Genomic DNA, 19,731 nt, shown 5'->3' with positions numbered 1-19,731 from the left:
CAGTTAGTTATGTCCCAACATAGCAATGTCACTTACTAGCAACTCAACCGAGTGTCTGCATTCGAATCCAACATGGCCTGACATGATCACTTGGAGGGGTTGAAGGTATTTCCAGTGGTCTAGCAGATTCTTTTTTTTTTTTTTTTTTTTTTTTTTTGGCCTAGATCTTTTACTCTTTTATGAGTACAGTATTGAGCATGAGACATGTAGGCATACTGAAGTTACAGAAAGCCCGCTTCAACTCAATGCTATTAAAATTGTTTCAGAGACGATATCATGCTGGAGGTTTTATGCAAGCCGAAAGGCACAACAGCTGCACTCACCCTACTTGCAAATTAAAATCCTAGCTGTGAATTTCAACAAATTAGATGAATTTAGCTAGTTGTCTCTACAGTTCATTACTGATGAGTAACAAACTTAGCACGTAGCCTGGCCTTTTCAGACTCAAGGCTGTCTTTTTAACAGGTACCTGCTGGGGCCAGGCTATATTTTCAGGCTCCTTTGCTGAATAGGTCATGACAAGTCCTGAGTGGCCTTCCACTTAATCATGGGACTTTTTGTCCAGTGGCAGTCTGAACGGCAAAATTAATGCCCGAGAGTCACTAATCCATTTTTAAGGATTGTAAGATATCAATCCCACACCACCATGCCCAAACTCACCAAATGACTGTAGTCCATATTATGTACATAATCATCTCATTTTTTAAAATTCTTTATATTGTTGAGAATAAAGAAAGAGGAAATTTTGTGAGTTTAAGACTCAGCCTCCTGGGGCTTATTGATTCAGGAAAAGCAAATGGGATAAGAAGCAAAATAACAAATTATCAGTCAGTGATTCCATTGAAGAGTTCATTTCAAGATAAAGAAATTCAGAGCTATTGCAGGTTTCTTACTCATAGAACAAGAGTTTATGAGTTTGGCTACACTTTCATATGGGTTTTCAATGGCAAATCAGGGAAATAACCGTGGCTTCTGTGGGAGTGTCTGGTGAAGGCTTGAAGTGACATTCACAAAATAGATGAGAGAAAAATGGCCCCAACAGATACACTCTGTTTCCCTACCTCCACAATTCCCAGCCACAGCACGGAGCTCAGATGATCCGTTGTGCAACACATGACCTCCTCTTCCATATATGGTCCTCAAGAGATGTATTTTTTTCTTATCAGCTGCCTGGAATGTTCATTTTAACCAGATTTCATTAGGTTTAAATATGGGGTAAGACGTATCAATCATTTGATTTGCTTGGAGTTCCACAACCCAGATATGACCCTGTTTGATCTCAGATATCGCAAGAATAAAATGAGCTACCCAGAACGTATTTCAGAAAGATTACCTTTGTGTTTGCAATACCAGGCCAAAAAATGAATCCTCTACCAACCAAAAAGCTGCTTCTCATTAACTGGGTCACTCAACCCGAGGCTTAGCTAACCTGGGAACTCCATGCAAATACATGATCAGGTGGGAGTCCTGAGATCTAATTTAATAATGCTCGAGTAGCTGTTTGAGTAAGTGGAACTGAAGCGTTCAGGGGCTGCTCTAACTTTAAGAATTATTTCTTTTTCTGAGCTTGGCAAAGAGTGCTTTCTCTGGGATGATATGCAAAATATTAACAACTCATCAGCTGTAGCAGACCAAGCCACACATCAGCAAGGGTGCCGGCTCTTCACACCCAGTGCACTGCACAGAGTGATGGCCAGCCATTCAGCCCTGTCACCTCTGTGGTGACCTCACTGGGACCGGGGTGCAGAAAACCTGACTCCGTTTTCAGTGGATGGTCTGACACATTCCAACATGTTCATTGTCTCATACAGGAAAGAGAGAACACAGTGGCTGCATCTCCATCCCAGAAGCCAAGTGGGGCTAGCTGCTACGTGAGAGGTCCCACAGGTCGAGCTTTCCTATGCACACTACTATGGATGGTCAAGCTTCTCTTAGAGAGCCCTCGCGTTAGATAGAGGAGGTGGTTGCAGTTTTTTCAGAGGTCACTCAGTCTATTTTAGAGTTTCCCAAAGGATGGATATTGTGATCTACCAATTGCTTCTTTGGAGTTTGAAGAATCGTGAAATATGTGGCATCAGTCCCACTCACTTCGGAGTCCTGGACCAGCTCCAAATATAAAGGCTTTTTCTCACTGACTGCCTTTCTCTGCTGGCGGTCAGGCCCGGAGGACAGGGTCCCTGCTCTGACTGGACTACCAGGTAAACTGCATCCACAAAGCTATTGATACGTTCTCTTCTCAGAAAAGAGGCATGTCCCAGGGAAGGCAGGTGACCAATTCATCTTGTGCTCTGTCTTTTAGTTTTTAAAAATCCCACTCACTGGCATAATTTGATACTCTTACTCCATTTTGGATTTTTTTTCTTTTCTTTGAACATATTTAGAAATGAAAGCTGGGCATCCCACACTCCCATGACATTGAAAGAAAATTCAGGATGCAAAAATTTGGGAGATTAATTAAGAAGTTATTGATACTATTCATTGTTTTTTGTTTTTCAAGAAAGTCTCTACATGAGATTGTTTTATATATCCAGCTTCTTTATTGTAATTTTTAAAAGTTCCACTGAAAAATTCAATTTTATAAAGTGTTTAAGAGAAAGTCTATTACTTACGTTGTGATATGAACTGAAATGATGTTTCTCTGAACTTACTGGCTTAAGCCAGGAATAGTACAACCAGAATAAAGCAGAAGTAAAATGTTTCTTTATTTCTGAATTCTATACTCCAAGGTTAAATGTGACTCTCCCAGAATCAGGGGAAAACATTGATCAACACTGAGGAATCAGTGGATTGGCAGGCAACGCAACAGAGGTCCATGGAATGGTGACTAAATGCATCAAAAAGGGAGAAAACTCTCTTTCTCTCTCTCTCTTAAGTGTTTTTGATAAGTTTGCTCTGGAATCCTGAATACAGGCCTGGGCACACTGAGACCAGAACAATATAGATTAACTCAAGGAAGTTAAAAGAATAGGAACATATATGATTAGACACTGGGAGAGTGATTTATGAGCAGAGACCCAGAGAACAGCACACTGTCCATATAGGTTACTCCAGCAGGAGGCCAGGCTTGGAAGTGACAGCTCAGTAATTGAAGAATGCAGGAGGGAAAAGAATCTTTTAAAGGGGTAGAAAAAAAAGGTTAAGTAGGGGCAATGAAATAGAATAAAATGCCCTTGCTTATGTTTTTAAAAGACCCTCAGAGACAACCTTCTGAATTCCAAATTAGCTGAGTCATCACAGCGGTCCCTCAAACTTAAAAAGATCAAAATGCCTTGCTGTAAACCCTTGAAATAATTGCATTTGCAGCTCAGAAAAGAAAAAGTAGAGAATAAAAAATTCTAGATAAATGTCAGGAAAAATCTTTCCACGTCCAGATGGTGAGAAATATTAGATCATAAAGGAGGTCCCTAAGGGACTTGACAATCACTGTGAAGCTCTTAAAATCCAGACTCCCAGAGCAACAGAAAGTGCAGCAGGGAGAGGATGCGTCTATTAACAAAGAGATGAAAACAGACACAATAACATCCATCCTCTCCTTTCTCTCCTCCAAACCTCTAGTCCTCTTTCCCCCTCAGTGGCACCAGCATCTCCCCAGACACCAGGTTCTTTGATCCCCTTCTCACAGGTCAGCAGTCGGCAGCTCCAGTTTCACACAGTGCTTTTTTTTTTTTTGCCATTTCCCTCTTTCCCATTATCACTTTGTTCAGAGCACCCATTACCTCTCACTGAGACAACCCAGGAATTTGAATTCTATCTTCTTCCCCAGTATCTCACCTTCCTACTCATCTTTTGTATCAATATCAGATTTATTTTCCTAAAGCACAATTTTGATTATGTCACCTCTTTATTCAAAAAAAACCCCTTTCCCTAGTAGAAGCAGTCCAGCTAATAAATCATGGAGGTATGATAGAGTGTCACCACTTTGCAATCCTTAATGAAATAATGTATCTAGGCATTGATCATCAACCTAAAATCATTAGATTAAAAGCTGAAAGGGAGCTTAATAATGAAAGTTTCAGGCTAACAACATCTGAACCCACTGATCAATTATAGCATCAAATAGAGAGAGAGAGAGAGAAATGGTACATCCTGATGGAAGTACACAATTTAACTTATGATGAATTCCTGCCAATAAATCAAAACTGAACCTGATCAAATATCTAGCTATGACTACTAGTTTTCAGAAAATATGGGAGACAAAGAATTATGTTAAACAAAACCCTGGTAGTACAAATTAGATGAATGACACACATCTTTTCACTGTTAAAAACAACATGGAGTCCAACCCATTGGCAGTTTGTCCGTTTATCTAACAGTGGAGCTCAAATCAATGAAGAATTTTGTGTCCACTGAGGAAGAGAAATGCTCTTAGAGATCTGGACAGTGAATTCCTGCATTTGTGTTTACTTTGACTTATGGCATAAACAATAAACTCTATGTGTGTACATCTGTAATTCAGGAAGATCTTTAATTCTTATTGTTTAGTATCACCTGTTTCCTTACCTTTAAAGGGTTTAATAAACTAGATTATAATGAATCTTAAATTAAAGGGGCTCTGCTCATATTGATAGAGATAATATTTCCAAAATAGAAAAAAAATGAAAATATTGAACTTGTAAAATTTTAGATGTGTTAGACTTTTAAGAAAAACAAATTTACAGATACAATTAGCTCAAGAATATTCTGATATAATAATACAAATTCACATAGTTAAGATAAGTCTTTGGTTTTATAATTTGAGTATAAAAAATAAATAAATCAGCTATGTGTTTCCTCAAATTTAATCAGCTTGGAATACAAAAGTACATTTTAAAATTTTGATTAAAGTTTGTATTCTCATAAAAAAGTAGTTAATCTAAACTTTCTAAATGTTTTATATTGGAATATTTATCAAGAAAAACCAATGATACACTACATAGTAGTTAAGACTATGAAAATATATATTAATTTGTGTTCAATTGATTTGAGTCTTTATTCTGAAAAACATTTTGTACCACCAGTAGTCATATTTTAGAATGTATCAATTTGAGCATAATACAAAACTTTTACATAATTTAAACTTTGGACTAAGATTAAATTGAGTTAATTAATGAATAATCATTGGACATATATAGAGTTTTAAGATGACTAAATTTTTAAACATGGATGATTTAGTGTAATTTTAAGTTTTCATACCTTTACTTCTATTTTACATGAGGTGAGCCACCTATCTCTTTGGGTCACATTAACAAACAAATTGCAAGAATCTGTAGAAAGGAAGTAGGTGGGCTGTAGAAAATTGTTTTATGTGTATGCATGAACTTTTCTAAATCTACTACAATGCTTGTTATGACAGATAGTTCCTACTTGTTTACCTCCCAGTTTTCTCTGTGAAATAGACATTAGTTACTTTGAGAAAGTTATAATTGCTATGAGATTTGAGTCTATTCTGAGCACAATGGAGGCAGAGAGGTATGAATATAGAGGCAAAGTCATAGACTGTGTTTTTGTTTATCAAGATAAAAAGTGTTTGACCCTGGCCGGTTGGCTCAGTGGTAGAGCATTGGCCTGGCATGTGGAAGTCTTGGGTTTGATTCTCAGCCAGGGCACACAGGAGAAGTGCCCAGCTGCTTCCCCACCCTTCTCCCTCTCCTTCCTCTCTATCTCTCTCTTCTCTTCCCACAGCCAAGGCTCCATTGGAGCAAAGTTGGACCTGGGGTTGAGGATGGCTCCATGGCCTCTGTCTCAGGCACTAGAATGGCTCTGGTTGCAATGGAATCAACCCCCCAGATGGGCAGAGCATCGCCCCCTGGTGGGCATGCCAGGTGGATACCGGTCAGGCGCTTGTAGTAGTCTGTCTTTCTACCTCCTTGCTTCTCACTTCAGAAAAATACAATAATAATAATAATAATAATTAATAATAATAATAAGAGTTTTCCAGAATTTAAAATCTCAGAGGATAGTGAAAAACAAACCATACACGGATACAGAAAGGTATAGAAGAGTACAGAAAAAAATATGTTTATTTCCCTTGATTTATAATACCTGAGTCTAAAAGAAACAATAAAATGTGCTAAAATTTCTATTAAGTTGGATCAATTATGATGGGTTTATCCATAAGAAAAAAATTTTCTGTGTACTCTTTACTGTCATATATTATATTTACTAGAATTTGATTTTCTGTTAAGATGATAAATTATTTTTAGAGCTCTGAACAAGAGGTTATTCTTTGCTGTCTGCATGATCTGCTCAAAAAACAGATTCTAGATCTTACTGTATAATCTCCTTTGAACATATGTTGATAAAACTTATTAGAATATGGGTTTTATCTAAAGTTTTTACCCTTGTCTGGCTTTCATATTTGAATATCTTTGAGTAGTAACTCAGTACCAATACTCATTAAAGAGAAAGGAAGAAATAAAAACAAGAGAAACCAATGAGTTAGGAAATATAAGGTCAAAAAAGCAACAGAAGTAGGAGTCATTTTTCTCTCTCTCACTTAGGTATGAAGCTGTAGCTTAAAAAAATGTATTGTAAAAAGTTAATTATTCTTTTGTATTGTGTAAGAAGGTGGTCTAGTTTTATTTTGGGTTTTTTTTTTGCATGTATCTGTCCAATATTACCAACACCTTTTATTGAATAGATTGTCTTTACTCCCTGTGTATTCTTGTCTCCTTTAAAGGTGTGGGTTTATTTCTGGGCTCTCTATTCTGATCCATTGATCTATATGCCTGTTTTTATATTAGTACCATGCTTTTTTTTATTATCATGGCCTTGTGGTATAGTTTAATATCAGGTAATGTCATTTCTCCAATTTTGTTCTTTCTCAGATTGCTGATGCTATTATATGGGTCTTTTGTGGTTCCACATAAATTGGAGGTGTGGTGAGGTGGAGGAATGTATCCCCAGTACATAAATGGTGATGGATGAAGACTTAACTTGTGGGGTGAATACACAATATAGTATACAGATGATGTGTTGTAGAATTGTGCACCTAAAACATATAATTTTGTTAACCAGTGTCACCCCAATAAATTTAATAAAAAGAAAAGAAATTATTGTATATGAAGAGAATCTACTTATGTTTTGAAAGAGAATGTTTAAGCAATACTAGACAATAATACTATTTAGTCCTGTATTTCTTAGTCAAATGTATGTTAGTTTAACATGTCTTTTCAAATATTTATCCATACCATAATACTTTATGGAGAACATAGAGAGGACCCTTCCCAGCATTCTGAAAGACTGCATACATATTTACACCTTTTACACCTAAGTACTATCAGAAGCATTGTAGATTGTAACACCACAGATCATCAAATTTTGCACAATACTCTATTGTTGTACTGAGTTTTCCTGATGCAAGTTGAATGCAAATTTATTTATAGAAAAACAAATGAAAAAGGACCCATTATTTTCCTCATGATTAAGACAAAAATTTAACAAATTTCCAAAACAAACCCATCAGATTAGTTACACAGAGTACAGTAGTTCAATGTTATGGCTACTATAAGTATTTGTTTTGATAAATACAAGCTTCTTAGCAATAATTTATCACACACTTGCTATACTCAGCCCATGATATGTATGTAAAGAACATATCATGTTTCCCAAACCACTCACTTCATTAAAAAGAAAACTGAGATACACAAAAAGCAGATGACTTTTATCGCTTTTTTAAAGGCGATATAGCTAACTTTCAATAAACTCTAGTGCACTATTCATTTTATCTAGTCAAATATGGAAGTGGGAGCTATGCAAGTTTTTTCAGACTGTTAAGTCCAAAAACTGATTTTTTTTCTTTTGAGACATTACAAAGATACAACATGATATAACAATTATCTCTATTCTTACACTTCAGAATTAGCAACTGTCAACACTTTGTTCATATTTGTTTCTAGTCTGTGTTTCTTCAATACATTTAATCCTTACTGAAACAAAGACCCTGTTAAATATCTCAAGTTCTACACTTTCTTCCCTTTTTCCTGCAGGTAAACAATGGGCTGAGTTTGAGATATAAACCTCTAGCCAGGCACTGTTCCCTAGAAATATAGTTGAGCTACACATGGAATTTCAAATGTCTAGTAGCCACATTTTAAAAAGTAAAAAGAAACAAGTGAAAAATCATACTGATAATATATTCTAAATTACCAAATATATTCAAAATATAATTTTGACAAGTAATCAACATCAAAACAGTCTAAAAGAGCTAGTTTTACTTCCTTTTTAAATATCAAGTCTTAAAATCAGTATATAGTTTATACTTATAGAACATCTCAATTTGGATTAGCTGCATTCCAAATACCCAATGGCCACGTGGCAAGGGACTCACACACTCACACACACACACACACACACACACACACACACATGCATATAGTATATATAGTATTGTTTCTGTATTGTGAGTTTAATTTTACATAATTGATGAACTGCTGGTATCAATCTCTATGTTTCTTTTTTTTAGCCTCATAAATTAAAATCTCTTTGTGATGATGTATGTAAATCAAATTAATATATTAAACTGCCCTATTATATCCCATGTGTGAATAGGAAGCATTTTATTTATTCATTTCCCCACTGGCATGCATTTCCAGTCTTTTGCTTTTTATGGGTAAATATGCAATGAACATCACTGTCCCTGTCTACAGCCTCTTCATTTTGCCGAGTAGGAGAGAGTTGCTGAGAGAAATTAAATAACTTCTTCCCAATGTTCCAAAGGGATATACTATGTAATTGCTGACCTTAAGGAATTTACAGTGTAAGAGATTTTCATTTGGGAGATAAAGTAATCAAAATCACCTGAATAACATTTCCAAATTATACAGCTCTGCCTCCTTGTCCGTACCCCAACAACTAAACCCCCAGACCACTTGAGACCCACTAGAAGGTGAGAGGGTGACAGTGCTGAACTTTATCTGAGCCCTGGGCTTTGACAGTTAAGAAATCTCCCTACTCCCTTCTGTTCTGGGAAGTGGCTAACTATAATACAAGGGACCACACCGTCCTCGCATATTCCAAGCTAAGGATGGCATCTTCTGTGAATCCCACAAGCCTTCCTGTCCATCTTGATTCTTTCATTTACTTGTCCCTATAAACCCTGAATTTTCAGGGCATCTTCTGTGAATCCCACAAGCCTTCCTGTCCTTCTTGACTCTTTCATTTACTTGTTCCTATAAACCCTGAACTTTCGGGCTGATCTTTGAGATGTTCCTCATTCATGAATGTTATCCCTGTGGCAATAGTCTAAATACAATCATCTCCTTGATTTTACAGTACATGTATCTTGCACAGTGTGGGTGCCATGTCTTGGACAAGCTCACCCCCTGTTTTCAGATCTTCATTTATCCTACCCAGGACTAGAGGAATCTGGAACCTCCTTAAGCTTCGGTCCTGACTGTGGTCTGAAGCCCCAGCAGTGAGTCGACCCCTTATGCCTGCTCATAACCTTACCACTGGCAGCGTGGCAAGGATTTGACTTTGCTATTTCCTGAGTAGTCATTTGGATTCTGGTTCTGGCTTCTTTTGATTTTATGGTCTGAGCATTTGGTGACCTCTGTAAAGGGATAAATGATATATAGAGGTCATTTTGGGGGTGTGAAACAGGTAATCTGGCTTGTCAGTCTTTTTGGTTTATTTGTCTGCCTGTCTAGATTGAGCTCAGATAAATTAAAGAGCCATACCCAATGTGAAAAGAACAACTTTTTGAAGTGGACCAGCGAGTTTTGTAATTAGGTGTTCATGTTTGACTCATGGTTGAAATTTTAGAACTGAAACTACATATAAGATCTATCTATGCCCGCATGATTATGAATCTAATTTAGAAAGGCTTTCACCTTTCATTGTATGAGTGTGTAATATTTCTTTATCTCAAGATGGTATTACTAAATTAGATTATACAGTTTCTTAAAGGGACTCTATTCTGATGGCTTAATGATAAATTAGCACTTACATAAATTGAATATTCCTATAATTCCCAGAAATTAAGAAAATTGAGTCTTAAATACTTTCCAGTGTGCTAGATTTAAAAATTATGTTTACAGAAACCATGGGTATGTTTCAGAAAGTCAAATTCACATAATTTAGTCAAAGCTTTGGCAGTAAAACTAGTTTAATATTTTTGGTTTAATAAAAACAGCAATGTATCTCTGATTTATTAGGGTTAAGACTAATATATACACAGGTTTTTATTTTACTTGGAATGTTCTGCATGAACTAATACAGGTTTACTGATTGATTAAACTAGTATTAATAATGCTTAAGACTTAATGTTTAAAATTATAAAAAATATAAATTCGTGTTTAACCAAGTGAAGTCATTATAATAACAAACTTTATTTCAACAGTAATTATGTTTTATAGTATGTCAGCAGGAAGTTAATTTTTAAGATGTTTAAGAAACTTAAAACCTTAGATTTACACTAAATTAAGTTAACATATCCATTGATTATTTCAAAATAAGATGAAATACCAAAACATTAATATATAACCATAATTTTAAGATTATGTACTTTTGCTTCTGATATTCTATGTTACAGGGAGACTGTATATTTGAGTCCATGAACATGCTCATTTTTACCACTTTGAGAAGTTATTCTGTCGGGTGGTGGTATGGCTACAGGAAGCTGTGAAGTGGACACTCATAAGCTCAGCTTATCTGTGGAAAGGTACTGGTGTGTCACAGTCCACAATAAGCTGCTTCCTAGTTTCCTCTGTGAAATGGGAGTCACTCACACACCAGGAGCAGTCATAGCAGGACGGTGCAACTTTGTATGCAGCATGTGCAGGACGTGTTTCTGTGAAAGAAAAAGACAGTGATTTTGATCTAAGATAGAATGACTGATAGGACAAATCCAGCAGGACAAAACCCTGAGCGGCTACAGAAAGCTCAAAGAAAGGATACTGTAACTACCATGGTCAAAGCTAGCTAAGGTTTGATGAGTTTATAAGATTCTCAGGAAGAGCTTGTGTTTACATCAATCTGCTTTACTAAAATACTGCGAAAGGTGTTTTTTCATACTTTTTGAATAATCTGATAGGATGAAGAAGAAGGCTATTCTTCTTGAATAAAAAAGGGAACTGACAATGTTAAAATTTAAGGCACTGTTCTTTATGTTCTAGGAAATGGCTAAGAAGGAAGGATGACCCTGCCCTCACATATTCTAAGATAAGAGCCTCCACTCTCTTCTCTGATCTTATGACTCTGCTATTTTACCTGCCCCTATAAAGTCCCTGGTTTTCTTCTTCTTCTTGAGACAATCTTCACTAATGAATGGTCTGCTAGTGCAGTCATCTGAATCAAATCATCTCCTAATCGTCCAAAGCATTTTGTCTCCCCCAGGGCTGTAATCCTTAAATTAAGTGACCTTGATAAATTAATAAATGTAGCAAGCAATGCATGTTAAAAAATAAAAAAAGATGAGGAAGTGATTCATTTTGTGATGACTTTTATGGAAATGAACTCTGGAAAAAGGCACAATAGTGAGGAGGGGAAGAGAATGTTTCGCCTTCTGGCAGCCCCCAGGAAAACCAAAACTCTCTTTCCTCTGTGCCACCCTAGGGGAGGCCAGAATGAGCCAGAAACAAAGAAATTGTTACTGGGTTTCCAACACCAGGTCAGCATTTTTGGAAATAGCTGAAATGGCTCCAATGCAAGTCTTCCTCCAATATGGGTTGTAATTTTTGATTGAAAAATAACAAGGTATATTAATCTCTGAAAGGCTGACAGCCAGGGCAGACTCATAGCAGAGCATTTCTGTCATTAACCATGGAGAAGGGAACTATGTATGAATAATGATCCAAGAGGAGCAGTTTCCTGCCCCCGAGACACAAAGGTTCATCCAAAGGAGGAAGGAGCAATCAGGGTGTCGGGAATCACTGGTTGGTGCCTTAGGATGAATCCACACTCAAAGGTGGGTTAGAGAAAAATTGATGGACACCCTAGGTCCTAGAAGAGAAGGCATATATCCTGGCCTCTCAGGGCGTAGCCTGGGGAACTACTGGCCTTGGAGAACACAGCCAAGTCTAACGGAAGTTGAGGGAGGCTTTTGGGAAGCAGAACATCGATGTGAGCCCCCCAATGTGAGGTGGAAAAGTCAGTGGTGTTGCTAATAATCCCCCAACCCCCAAGGAGGAACAAGAAGTGTCTTTCTGTAAGGCTGAGGTGATGCAGAATGTCTTTTGGGGTATAGTCTAGGGCAGGGGTCCCCAAACTACGGCCCACGGGTCACATGCGGCCCCCTGAGGCCATTTATCTGGCCCCCGCCGCACTTCTGGAAGGGGCACCTCCTTCATTGGTGGTCAGTGAGAGGAGCATAGTTCCCATTGAAATACTGGTCAGTTTGTTGATTTAAATTTACTTGTTTTTTATTTTAAATATTGTATTTGTTCCTGTTTTGTTTTTTTACTTTAAAATAAGGTATGTGCAGTGTTCATAGGGATTTAGTCATAGTTTTTTTTTTATAGTCCGGCCCTTCAACGGTCTGAGGGACAGAGAACTGGCCCCCTGTGTAAAAAGTTTGGGGACCCCTGGTCTAGGGCCTCAAGTAACCAACCACAACAGATGTTGCAGAATCAAAAATGGATGCCCAAGACCAGGTGACAGAACTACCTCTCAGTAATGGTCACAGAGAACACAGTGTGGCAGGTGGGTCAGAGAGCCCTCAGAAGATCCCAGGAAAAGAAGTCAGAATAAGTTAGCCACCTTGCAATTTATATAACATCCAGGGACAATGGCAGAAAAGTAGAGAAACTTCAGGATTGATTCAGTGGGCACAGAAAGATGCAGTGTTTAGTTGGAAGTGAGTTAATGACTTTGAATTGATATGATCAAGTTTTTGCAAATTGGTGGAAATGAGCACTTACAAGCTACATTAAGTTTGGTGTTAAAACTCACATATTTACACACCTGCGTTTGTGAATGTGAAGTGTTATACCTATTGTGAATTATAAGGAGAGTGAAACCAGTAGAGTTTCAGAAAGGAGAGACTGTTTCTGATTGAAATGAGATCGATGGCAGCATAGAAATGACCTCAGACCTTTTCGGAACATGATTCTCGATAAAGTTTAAGGACAGAGAAGTTTGATTTTAGGAAACAACATGGCACAGGGTTCCTAGAACTCTTCTCTAGGAGAAGAAGCGGGGAAGAAAAGATAGACCAATTGTATGACATTCTAGTAAAGAATACTTCTTTCACTCGGACTTTATAATAACCCGGCAAACTTCCCCATGTGGTGTGCCTCCCTGAGGAGGTAATCTAACTCCAAGGGCTACCCTAAGTGTAGGCTTGGCATATTCCACATATTCTCTACCTACAACCTGGACAAGTAGTTTCAAAGATAGGAGTATATTCATAGGGAAAATGTGACAGAATATTTGAAATTCAGTATAATACTTGAAAATCCAGGCTGATTACTAGACACACACAGATAACAGATGACAACACTGTGGTCAAATACTCCTCCCTCTAGACATAAATAAAAGAGCAATCTCGTTTACAGACTGTGCCCTGCAACTCTGGTTTACATGAATTATTTTATTGAAATTAATCATCTTTGGATTTTTGTGTAAGTTGGAAAATAAGTTGGTTTTGTTTTTGAAAACCTGAAAACACACACACACACACACACCCTGTATGTAGTGGTGGCATCTTCATTTACCTGAAGGCCTTCATGGATCTTGGTCTATTTTACCTGCTCTTGGAAAAATTCTTCACACTGAAATGCAAATTGCTAACAGTGTGACAGACATATTCCTTAGGGAAGGAGCAGCCGTTAACAACATCAAAAATCTGAAACTGAAGAAAGAAATGGTAATAATGAAATAGCAGGTTGGACCCTGGCTGGTGGTTCAGTGGATAAGAGTGTTGGCCTGGCATATGAACGTCCCAAGTTTGATTCCTGGTCAGGGCACATAAGAGAAGCAACTATCCTCTCCCCCTTCTTTCCCTCTTTCTCTCTTATAACCAGCGGCTTGACTGGTTCAAGCATGGCCCTGGGCATTGAAGATAGTTCGGTTGGTCTGGCATGTCATCCTCGGGCACTAAAATACCTCAGTACTGAGCATCAATCCCAGACGGGGTTTCCGGGTGGATCTCAATCAGGACGCTTGTCCACCTCACTATCTCCTCTCCCCTCATCTGAAAAAAAAGAAAAAGAAAAAGTAGTAGGCTGCCTCCAAGTGTATATGTGGGGACTGCAGCCCTCACTGGACCTGCCTGACACCACACTACATAATGGGTCACCTCATCTAATTGGAAGCTTGGCCCTGATGGGAACTACAAACATTTGTGTAGGACTAGGTAGAGATGGCAGTTAAGCTTGGGAAGGAAGAAAGGATGGTGGTGCATCTGATGGAAGCTTGGAAATGTGAGCCATTGTTAACGGGTATGTTAACGAGTCAGCTGGTATCCACGATCATTTCCTAAACAGAAACAGAACACTGAGAAACAGTTCTTTGTGCAAAAAGCAGGCTAATCGGAAGGAGCAGGGATTGACAGCAGACAGCCCAATGCAGCACATTTCTAATGGTGCATCTCTAAAAATCTGGGGGTAGACTCCCCATGAGTCAAGGTCCTCATTGCAGGCAAGACAGGCTCTTCCAAACAATAAATTCCATTTCCATGTTCTCTTGCCGAATGATGGCTTAGGCATAAGTGTACAAACTTCTGTGAGAATCTTGATGTGAAGAACTAATTTACTGCCAAACTAGAAAGTATGAATAAAAAGAAATCACTTTTTAATCCCCCCCCCCACCTCTGTTTGGCAGTGCGGCTGTCCACTGCATTCACTGGACTGAACTGGCTCTGCAGGCCTCTTGGCTTTTTCTAAAAAACCAAAGAATGAATGAAGCCCTTCTACCACTGAGGCTATCCAAGTCTCAGTGCTGGAAGTGGCAGCATTTGAATAGAGATACTTAATTTGTATTGTAGACTGTAATGTAGAATTTCTACAATGTTTGTGAAGAAAATTAACTGCCTTGTTTGCAGTCATTTTATCAGATTATTATATCACTGTACTTTCTAGGTAAATCAAACTCAATGGCTTATGATCCCAACTAGAAAAAAAATGAACAAAATGCAATTAACCATGCATTTATTTTCCAACAGCAGTGTCAGTTTTAAAGAGAATATTTGTAAAGTAATTCTGACTTCTTACTGAATGAATGCAAAATCATCAGTACTAAAGTCAGCAAATAACACAGATGTCTGTGATCGAAGCAGTCAAGTTCAGGGTTTTAAGAAAAGTGTTTAAGAAGTTATTTCTATTCTCTTTCTTGTGGGAGCTAATTTACCCTTGGTGCTACCTTGACACGAATGGAAATGTGCCACTCTGACAGTGCTGACTGTATTATGGTTCAGTCATTTGGGACTGTTCAATGGCTTGCATTGTAGCAAGACTGATCGGTCTCAGAGTTTTATTCACCCACACATTTCCACCACACATATTCTGCTCAGTGCAGGCGTGTCTTTGTCATGACAGTCTTCATCTGATGAGGTAGTTCAGTGAGAGTTTGCCTTTAAATTCCCACTGGTATGAGTTGATGGAAACATAACAAGCAGGACAATATATTGATAAGGCTGGCCTTAGGAAAGATACACAGCTTCTCATTCCTGATGTCTAGCTTAACTTCAGGAAGTGTTAAGACCATGCATGCACCTAGACTGTTGCACAAGCATCTGTTTGACTGCTGGAATGGCTGAACAGTAGGGAGAAAGTAGGAGACACTGTACAAAGCTGATACTTGCCTAATTTTAGACACTGGCTATCAGCAAGTTCACCATCAAATGTTATCTTGCTTTTTTATTTTATTAAGTAAAACAAAAGTTTCAATACCAAAATCCTTAAACATAAAGCCTCAAGTCTTGTGAGACTATCCCCCTTGCCAGAAAATTGGGAAGATCATAACAAAGCATAAGGGAATGTATGTCTTACTCAATTAACAACTGTTATTGGGCAGTTGCTGTGTACCAGATGTGATAACAAGTGTTGAGAGACACAGGTGAATTAAGACATGACTGAAACCCTTGAAGGGCTTATTCTTCCAAAAGTCACCGATAAATGACAATCCCACATATAAGAAAGGTTATATCAGTAATAAGAAAGTCATCTAGGTCTGAGGATAGTAACCACCTACTTGGTAGAGTTAAAGAAGTCTTTTTTTTAAATTTTTTAATTGATTTTAATTTATTATGTTTACATAGATTCTAGTGTTGCCCTGAATGCATCCCCCCTCCCCCGTATTCCCCTCAACATCTCCTTTACCTCCCTCTCCATAGTGCCCTCCCCACTTCCCTTCAGGTTTATCCCATCCTATCATCCCCTTTCCCTCTGTGCTCTTTTCCTCTGGTCCCTTTGATCTCTCCTCTGTCTCAATTCCTTTCCTCAGTTCATATTGTTCATTGGATTCCTCAAATGAGTGAGGTCATATGATATTTTTTTTTTTCTGCCTGGCTTATTTCACTTAACATAATAGTTTCCAGGTCTAGCCATGTTGTTGCAAAAGGTAAGATTTCCTTCTTTTTCATGGGCCCATAGTATTCCATTGTGTGTATGTGCCACTGCTTTTTAATCCACTCGTCCACTGACGGACACTTGGGCTGTTTCCAGGTCTTCATTATTGTGAACAATGCTACCATAAACATGGGTGTGCATTTCTCCTTTTGAAACAGTGCTGTGGTGTTGGGGTATATTCCTAAAAGTGGGATAGCTGGGTCAAAAGGCAGTTCTATTTTTAATTTTTTGAGGAATCTCCATACTGTTTTCCGTAGTGGCTGTACCAGTCTGCATTCCCACCAGCAATGCAGGAGGGTTCCCTTTTCTCCATATCCTCGCCAGCACTTACTGTGTTGTTTTGTTGATGAGCGCCATTCTGACTGGTGTGAGGTGATATCTCATTGTGGTTTAATTTGCATTTCTCTAATGATTAGTGATGTTGAACATTTTTTCATATGCCTATTGGCCATCTGTATGTCCTCTTTGGAGAAGTGTCTATTCATTTCTTTTGCTCATTTTTTGATTGAATTGTTTATCTTCCTGGTGTTGAGTTTTATAAGTTCTTCATAAATTTTGGTTATTAACCCCTTATCAGATGTATTGTCAAATATGTTCTCCCACTGTGCAGTCTTTTTATTTTGTTCATATTGTCTTTAGCTATGCAGAAGCTTTTTAGTTTGATATAGTCCCATTTGTTTATCCTGTCCTTTATTTCTCTTGCTCGTGGAGATAATTCAGCAAATATATTGCTGTGAGAGATGTCAGACAGTTTACTGCCTATGTTTTCTTCTAAGATGCTTATGGTTTCACGGCTTACATTTAAGTCTTTTATCCATTTTGAGTTTATTTTTGTGAATGGTATAAGTTGGTGGTCTAGTTTCATTTTTTTTCAGTTCAATTTTCCCAACATCATTTGTTGAAGAGGCTGTCTTTACTCCATTGTATGCTATTACCTCCCTTGTCAAATATCAGTTGTCCATAAAAGTGTGGGTTTATTTCTGGATTCTTTGTCCTGTTCCATTGATCTATATACCTGTTCTTATGCCAGACCAAGGTGTTTTGATAAAGAAGCCTTTACAAAAGAATTTACATTTGAGAGCACCTTAAAGCTTGAGATCACACTATAAAGAATTAAAAGAGGCCCTGGCCGGTTGGCTCAGTGGTAGAGCGTCAGCCTGCTGTGCGGAAGTCCTGGGTTTGATTCCTGGCCAGGGCACACAGGAGAAGCGCCCATCTGCTTCTCCATCCCTCCCCCTCTCCTTCCTCTCTGTCTCTCTCTTCCCCTCCCGCAGCCAAGGCTACATTGGAGCAAAGATGGCCCGGGGGCTGGGGATGGTTCCATGGCCTCTGCCTCAGGTGCTAGAGTGGCTCTGGTTGCAACAGAGCGACACCCCGGATGGGCAGAGCATCGCCCCCTGGTGGGCATGCTGGGGGGGGATCCTGGTCGAGCACATGCGGGAGTCTGTCTGACTGCCTCCCCGTTTCCAGCTTCAGAAAAATACAAAAAAAAAAAAAAAAAAAAAAAAAAGAATTAAAAGAGCCACCAATCTTAGTAAATGGATCATTTTAAAATTCAAGCTTAATAAGCCTGACCAGGTGGTGGCACAGAAGATAGATAATCGACCTGGGATGCTGAGGACCCAGGTTCAAAACTCTGAAGTTGCTGCTTGAGCACAGGCTCACGAACTTGAGCATGGAATATAGTCATGATCCCATGGTCGCTTGCTTGAGCCAAAAGGTTGCTGGCTTGAGCAAGGGGTCACTCAGTCTGCTGTAGCCCCTTGGTCAAGTCATATATGAGAAAGCAATCAATGAACAACTAAAGTGTTGCAACTATGAGTTGATGCTTCTCATCTCTCCCCCTTCTTGTCGGTGTGTCCCTGTCTGTCCCCCTCCTTTCTCTCTCTCTCTCCAAAAAGAAAAACAATCAACATTAATAATAATTCTGTCTTCAAAGGGGATAAATCACCAATATCATTAAGTTCTGGTTAATTGGGCAAAGTTCTTTGATTCTTTGGAGCTAAAGTGACCGACAAAAACTGAGGAACAGTTGTATACATGCTAAATAAGTAAAAGTACACGTGTGTGTGTGTGTGTGTGTGTGTGTGTGTGTGTGCATGCATGCATGCATAGTATGGCAATGGCTGATGCCACATTATCAAGTACAGTTGATTGATCATAAAGTTCACTTGACAAATTTGTTTTAGAAGACTGACCTATGGAAGCTAAGATTCAAATTTACACTAACCAACTGCAATGGATTTATGGTCTAATAGTTTATCTATAAATTTCCCACAATTTTAAAGTAATTGAGCTTTTAATTGGAGAGGGGATTTAGAGGGATGGGTGGGAGCCATGTTACATAATATTTAACATTCACATTATAATTCTGAGTATATCATAAACATCTGGACATCTGTTTGTTGAGGTAAGATTTCCTCATTTCTTTAATTCTAGGGCCTTTATACTTATAGTTTTGGCAGAAAGGGAAAAGCTACTACTATTTTTTTTTTTTTTTTTGAGTACTTGATCCAAGATCATATGCTGAGGCCAAGATTGGAGTCAAATATGAGACAGACTACAGACTGATGAAAAGCCTTTTATCAATCTTTGGCATTGAGCTGTCTTTCCAACAATGTATTATTAACATGAATATATGAGCAAAGAGGAGAATTAGTATTTTTGTGTGTGTGTGACAGAGACAGAGAGAGGGACAGATAGGGACAGACAGATAGGAAAGGAGAGAGATGAGAAGCATTAATTATTTGTTGCAGCACCTTAGTTGTTCATTGATTGCTTTCTCATATGTGCCTTGATGGGGTGGGGGGGAGGGCTACAGCAGAGTGCATGACTCCTTGCGCTTCAAGCCAGCAACTATGGGGTCATGTCTATGATTCTATGATCAAGCCAGCAACCCCACACTCAAGCTGGTGAGCCTGTGCTCAAGCCGGCGACCTTGAGATTTGAACCTGAGTCCTCAGCATCCCAAGCTGATACTCTATCCACTGCACCACTGCCTAGTTGGGCAAGATTTAGTTTTTTGGGGGTACCTACTATATCCTAGACTCTTTTGCATGGCTTGTCCTACTTAATTATCAGTTATTATCTCCATTTTATAAAGTAAGATATTAAAATTCAAAGTTCATTTTCTAAATGGACTTATCTAATACGTGATAGAGCCAGGATTACAATCCATGTTTTCTGACTCTAAATTCACTGTTCTTTCCACTACATAATAGGAGACTGCTTCCCCCACCAAAAA

General features: G+C 38.4%; 1 non-coding gene across 1 annotated transcript; it reads left to right on the top strand.

The window, feature by feature from the left end:
* Window positions 1–17,609: 17,609 nt before the first annotated feature.
* Window positions 17,610–17,685, top strand: TRNAS-GCU (transfer RNA serine (anticodon GCU)). The gene has a single exon. It is a non-coding gene; the product is annotated as a tRNA-Ser (tRNA).
* The last annotated feature ends 2,046 nt before the right edge of the window (window positions 17,686–19,731 follow it).

The sequence above is a fragment of the Saccopteryx leptura genome, chromosome 4 (genome assembly GCF_036850995.1).
Source record: "Saccopteryx leptura isolate mSacLep1 chromosome 4, mSacLep1_pri_phased_curated, whole genome shotgun sequence".
In the NCBI taxonomy this organism is placed as follows: domain Eukaryota; kingdom Metazoa; phylum Chordata; class Mammalia; order Chiroptera; family Emballonuridae; genus Saccopteryx; species Saccopteryx leptura.
This window is presented reverse-complemented; position numbering and strand designations above follow the sequence as displayed.